General features: G+C 34.8%; 1 protein-coding gene across 1 annotated transcript in view; it reads left to right on the forward strand.

Annotated features, from left to right (window-relative positions):
- Positions 1-6,355, forward strand: part of RYR2 (ryanodine receptor 2) — a 564,826-nt gene that overhangs the window by 179,543 nt on the left and 378,928 nt on the right. The gene's annotated exons all lie outside the window — the stretch shown is intronic.

Raw genomic sequence — 6,355 nt, forward strand, 5'->3', positions numbered from 1 at the left:
CCGTGTCCCCTGCATCGGCAGGCGGACTCTCAACCACTGCGCCACCAGGGAAGCCCCTGGAAAGATTTTAAAGTGTTTTTTCATCATAGTTTACTCTATAAATCAGCATATGAAAGACCTTTGCCACCCAAGATTATATAAATATTCACTTAATTATTCTCTGCTTCTTTTATAAACCATCCCACTGTGTGTGTGTGCATTTGTGTGCATACTTTCATGAAATCAAAGAATGTGCACAGCATTCAGCTTCATCATATCCTTAGTATTTATCTCACCTCTCTGCCTCATCTAAGCCCTAACCCTTTTTAGATGGAGTAAGGCTTAGAGATGGGGTAAGCATCAGATTCTTATCATTTTTTATGGTACTTATTTCTTGTAATAAATAAATTTTTGACTTTGAAATTATAACTTATTTTAGGATCAGTTCAATTTAGATTTTTTTCCATCTTGTTCTTTCCATGGTTCTTTTTGACTACAGCCTAATCAGTTCTATAAGGATTGAGGAAAGTAGTCATAAATCTTTAAAATAGTCTGTTTTCTATGTAATTATATACATCAGTACTGACTTCTTCAACTACAAAAAGACAGATTTTTATCACATTGTGACTTGTGTGGTATTTTCAGAGGCACTATGGAGATTCCATTTAGCAAGCAAGAGCTAAATTAATACCAGAGAAAAAGCTGATTATTTGTTTTAAAACATATTTTGTCAGAAAGATACTATATCCATGTTTAGACTTAATGTAGTGATGGTATGTCTTAAATGGCATTTTGTATGTTGATCGAGATATGATAATTCATCATGGATGTGATTTGCTTTTGCACATTTGCTCTTTGCTCAAGACCAATCATATTTTTTTTTTTTAAAAGTAGTGTCTGTGATTTGGAAGCTTAATTTTAGAATCTAACACTTGCTTAATTGATTAGATAGAGAACCAAACATGGGAAATTTGGATTCTGTGGCAAAAGTACTGACTGAATTATATATTTGCTGCTTCATATCAAAATTCAGTTTTTGTTTGGGTTATTTGAATGAAATTCATTTAGTATACTTATCTTGATAAAATAGGTTAGCTATATAACCTATATTTAACTATAGTTAGCTCTCTGTATCCAAGGATTTTGCATCTGTGTATTCAACCAACCATGGATCAAAAATATTAGGAAAGAAATTCCAGAATGTTTCAAAAAGCAAAACTTGAATTTTGAAGCATGATGACAACTATTTACATAGCATTTACATTGTATTTACAACTATTTACATAGTATTTACATTGTATTATGTAGGTTAGCTAGAGATGATTTAAAGTATACAGGAGAGTATGTGTAGGTTGTATGTAAATACTACACCATTTTATATAAGGGACTTGAGCATCCACAGATTTTGATATCTGAGAGAGATCCTGGAACCAACCCCCAGTAGATACTGAGGGAGGGATGATCATTTTAAAAGATTATCTGATTCCCATTCTGATCTTTAATCTTTTTTTCTGTTTGCCTTGGGTTTAATTTACTCTTCTTTTTTTGGTTTCAGAGGATGAAGGCGCTGACATCATTGATTTGAGACCTTTCTTATGTCATTTAGTGCTAAAATATCTGTCCTTAGTGGCATCTCTCACTCTTTGTTGTGCTGTGTTTCAGTTTCCCTTTTTATTGCTTCTTTAACCAATAGGTTGTTCAGTTTCCAAATATTTGGGGTTTTCCAAAGATCTTTCTGTTACTGATTTCTAATTTAATATCACTGTGGTCAGAGAATATACTTTGTAAAACTGAATGCTTTTAAATTTATTGAGACATGTTTTATGGCCCAGGAAGATCCAAAAAGCAAAACCTGAATTTGCTGCATGCTGGGAACTGTTTATATACATAGCATTTACATTGTATTTACATAGTATTTACATTGTATTGTGTCCTATACATAATCTGGAGATGGTTTAAGGTGCACAGGAGGATGTATGTAGGTTGCATGGAGACACAGGCATGGCTACTCCCAGGCAGCCTGAACAAATTACAGCCCTTACTCTGTCGCTGAACCAGGAGCAGTGTTGTAACTCAGCCTAAGCACCGGTCCCTTTTCTGTTAACCTTCATAGCCAAGGTCATACCAATCAACTCAATTACAAGTCCTCTCAGACATTTTCATAATGTTTTCTGTTAGTTGCTCTATCAGAATATGTTCTATCTTGGTAAATGTTCTGTGTGCACTGGAAAATAAATGTTCCATGTGCCCATTCTACTTTTATTGGGTGGAGTGCTAAAGAATGTCAATTTGATCTAGTTGGGTGATAGTGTTGTTTAGATCTTCTGCTTCCTTACTGATTTTCAGTCTGTATGTTCTATTCATTATTGAGAGAAGGGTATTGAAATCTGACTATAATTGGATTTTTCTGTTTCTCCTTGGCAGTTCTGTCATTTTTTTCTTCATGTATTTTGAAGCTCTGTTATTAGGTTCATCAAAAAATTTAGGATATAATAAACTGACCCCTTTATTATGAAATCACCTTTTTAAAATCCCTAGTGATATTTGCTATGACATCAACTTTGTATGATGTTAATATAGCACTTCTGCTGTCTTGTTTTCCTTGGTGTTAGCATTGTATATTAAAAAAAAAATCTTTTACTTTTGACTTATTATTATCTTTAGAGTCAAAATGCATTTCTTTTAGGCAGTATGTACTTGGGTTTTGATTTTTTATCCAATTTAGCAATCACCACCTTTTAATTGTGAAGTTTAGTCCATTTATATTCATACGATTATTGATATATGTTTGCCTGCCATCTTATTATTTGTTGAGTATTTGTCCCTTCTGGTCTTTGTCCCTTTTCCTTTTTTTTTCTACCTTCTTTTGGGTGGAGAATTTTCTGCAATTCCATCTAATCTCCTTTTTTTGTTGGCTTATTAGTTATAATTCCTTTTTTTGTTATTTTAGTGGTTGCTTAAGATGTTTAGCATACAACTTTAACTTATCACAGCCTACTTTCAGGTCATTTTACCTTTGTGAGTAATATAAGAACATTTCAATAGTATACTTCTCTCCCAGTCTTTGTTATTTTTTTTTTTTTTTTTTTTTTTTTGCGGTACGTGGGCCTCTCACTGTCGTGGCCTCTCCCGCTGTGGAGCACAGGCTCCGGACGTGCAGGCTCAGCGGCCATGGCTCACATGCCCAGCCGCTGCACGGCATGTGGGATCTTCCCAGACTGGGGCACGAACCCATGTCCCCTGCATCGGCAGGTGGACTCTCAACCACTGTGCCACCAGGGAAGCCCTTTTGTGATGTTTTTGTCATACGTTTTGCTTTTATAGATGTTATAAACCCCACACTACATTTTTATCATTTTTATTTAAGGTCAATTAGATTTCAAAGAGATTTAAATAATAACAAATGCACCTAATATTTTGTGCATATAGTTACCATTTCAGGTGTTTTAATCTTTATTATTTTTTTGAGGATTTGCATTTCCTATGGGTAGTTTATCTTTATTCCCATAGTGCTTCTTTTAACATTTCTTGTGGTGCAGGTCTCCTGGAGATGGAAACTTTGGCTACTGTATGTCTGAAAATGTCCTAGTTTACCTTCATTTTAAGTGATTTTTTTTCTGGGTATAACATTCTAGGCTGACTTTTTTTTTCTGTTGGTTCATTGATTTTTCTTCTGGTTCATTGATTTTTCTTCTTATTGATGATTATATTTTATTCTTCTTTACCTATCTGGTCATTTTTGTTTAGTTGTCAGACATTGTAAATTTGTTGGGTACTGGATATTTTTGTCTTCCTGTCAATATTTTTGAGTTTTTCTGGGAGGCAGTTAAGTTACTTGGTTAAGTTTGATTCTTCTAGAATTTGCTTTTAGGATTTTTGGGGTGGGAGCAGATCCGTGTTAAATCTAGGGCTAATTATTCCCCACTCTTGAGGCAAGACCATCTGTATACTCAACCTGATGCCCCATGAATTACGAGGGTTCCCAATCTGACTGATGGAAAGAGGCACCATTTCACATCCCGTGTGAGTATCGGTTACTGTTTTCTCTAATTGTTTCAGAAGGCTTTGTTCCCTGCCCTGAGTAGTCTTCTCAAGTGTATGTGTTGATCAACCCTCTGCTGAATATTTGAGGGGGACCCTCTGTATTTCTCTAGAGTCCACTCCTGTGTAGCAGTCTCCTCTCTGGTACTGTGTCCTGCAAACTCTAGCAACCTTGGTCTCCCAGACTCTCAGCAATGTCTCCTCAACTCAGCAAGTCTTTTTTGCCTCACCTGGGTTCCCATACCTGTATCATGGCCTAGAAATTCTCCTAAAGCAAAGTGGAGCCACTGTAGGACTCACCTTGGTTGTTACCATATCTATCCTTTATTTCTTGATGTCCAGTGTCTTGAAATGTGTTCTTCTCCAAATATTTTGTCTTGTGTTTTTTTTGGAGGGGGAGGAGGGTTGTTTCAGTTTATCTTGGCTGAAAGCAACTCAGATGTAGTTGACACATGAAATTCGTATTTCAAGATGCGATTCCATATTTCCCCTGGCAAATGTAGTCTAATCTTTGCTAGTTCTATATTGGTATATTTTTCTCCTTCAGATTTCTAATCACAAGCCCATCATCAAACTACCATCTTTTCCTGGTTATCCAGCATCTCCTTTTAAAAGTGTGTCTCTTTCCTTTGATCATGTAACAGATGCTATGGATGAAGATAATGAGTCTGTTTCTCTTTTTTACACTTAACTGACCTTAATTATGTATTAGCTTTTCAAAAATTAAATTTTAATTTAGCTTTATTTTTTCTCTTTTCTTTCTAGAATACTCACCCGCTGGTTATATTATTTAATTCATCATTTTTATATATATTTCTATATATAAAAATGGATTTTACTTATGTGCTTGTTAATATTACTGAATTATTTGAATTCCCGAATTTATATAGCTTTAATATAGCTTAATGTAATTTAATATAGCTTCTTTAATATAGCTTAGAAACTTTGAAAAGTTTTACATAATTACAGAACATTGTAAAGGGTATGTTATTTTAAGTAACATAGTTTGATCCTTCTATCACATTCATGAAAGCACTAAAAGTATTTAAAACCTCAATATCTTTATAATATTTTACAATATCCATATATTTTTCAAAGTAAAATTTTTTAGGTATTCATTTTATTAATGTAGATTTATATACTATTAAGAGACTCATTTAAAAAATGTAAACTCAGACCTTTCTTTTTTACTTCTTAGAGGGGAAGTTGAGATCTATTTTGTTTTTGTTCATTTGTATTTTTCTTATGCAGTTTATTTTCTGTGACCCTTCTGGTCTCTCTCCCCAAGGTTAGGGTAGTGGTGGTGGTGGGGTGTGTGTGAGGGTGTGTGTGTGTTTGCATTTGTTTTCATGTATAGGGGAAAGGGTTCTATTTTTCTGCACTGTTAAAAAAAAAAAGGGTATAGCTGGGCTTCCCTGGTGGCGCAGTGGTTGAGAGTCCGCCTGCCGATGCAGGGGACATGGGTTCGTGCCCCAGTCCGGGAAGATCCCACATGCCGCGGAGTGGCTGGGCCCGTGAGCCATGGCCGCTGGGCCTGCGCGTCCGGAGCCTGTGCTCCGCAATGGGAGAGGCCACAACAGTGAGAGGCCCACATCAGAGAAAAAAAAAGGGTATAGCTTTTTTTCCTCCAGGTATATTAATAAATGTATTCTTTTTAAAAAATTTTTTTCAAATTTTTAAATTTATTTTTTATACAGCAGGTTCTTATTAGTTATCCATTTTATACATATTAGTGAATAAATATATTCTTGAAGTAAATGGGATAAGGGAGGAATGTATGTTTGTAATATGATTTAATCTTCAAATTATAAAATGTAGAGTTGGAATTCATGGCTTTAATTTTTGTTGTGACAAAGCATGCTTCTACCACCTTTGATTTCCCCTAATTATTTTTTTTCATTTTTTTTGTCCTTGATAAATTAAGACGAAAAATGTCTCTTTATTGGATAGTCCTAAAACTTAGAATCATTAACATTTTTTTAAACTTTTAATTTTATGTTGGAATATAGCCAATTAATATAGCCATACATATGTTGGAATATAGCCATACATATACATGTATCTAGTCTCCCTCAATCTTCCCTCCCATCCAGGCTGCCACATAACATTGAGCAGAGTTCCTGTGCTGTACAGTAGGTCCTTGTTGGTTATCCATTTAAAATATAGTAGTGTGTACATGTCAATCCCAAACTCCCTAACATCCCTTCCCCTCTGGTAACCATAAGTTCGTTCTCTAAGTCTGTGAATCTGTTTCTGTTTTGTAAATAAGTTCATCTGTATCATTTCTTTTTAGATTCTGCATATAAGGGATATCATATGATATTTCTCTTTCTCT

The sequence above is a fragment of the Physeter macrocephalus genome, chromosome 20, assembly GCF_002837175.3.
Source record: "Physeter macrocephalus isolate SW-GA chromosome 20, ASM283717v5, whole genome shotgun sequence".
Taxonomy (NCBI): Eukaryota; Metazoa; Chordata; class Mammalia; order Artiodactyla; family Physeteridae; genus Physeter; species Physeter macrocephalus.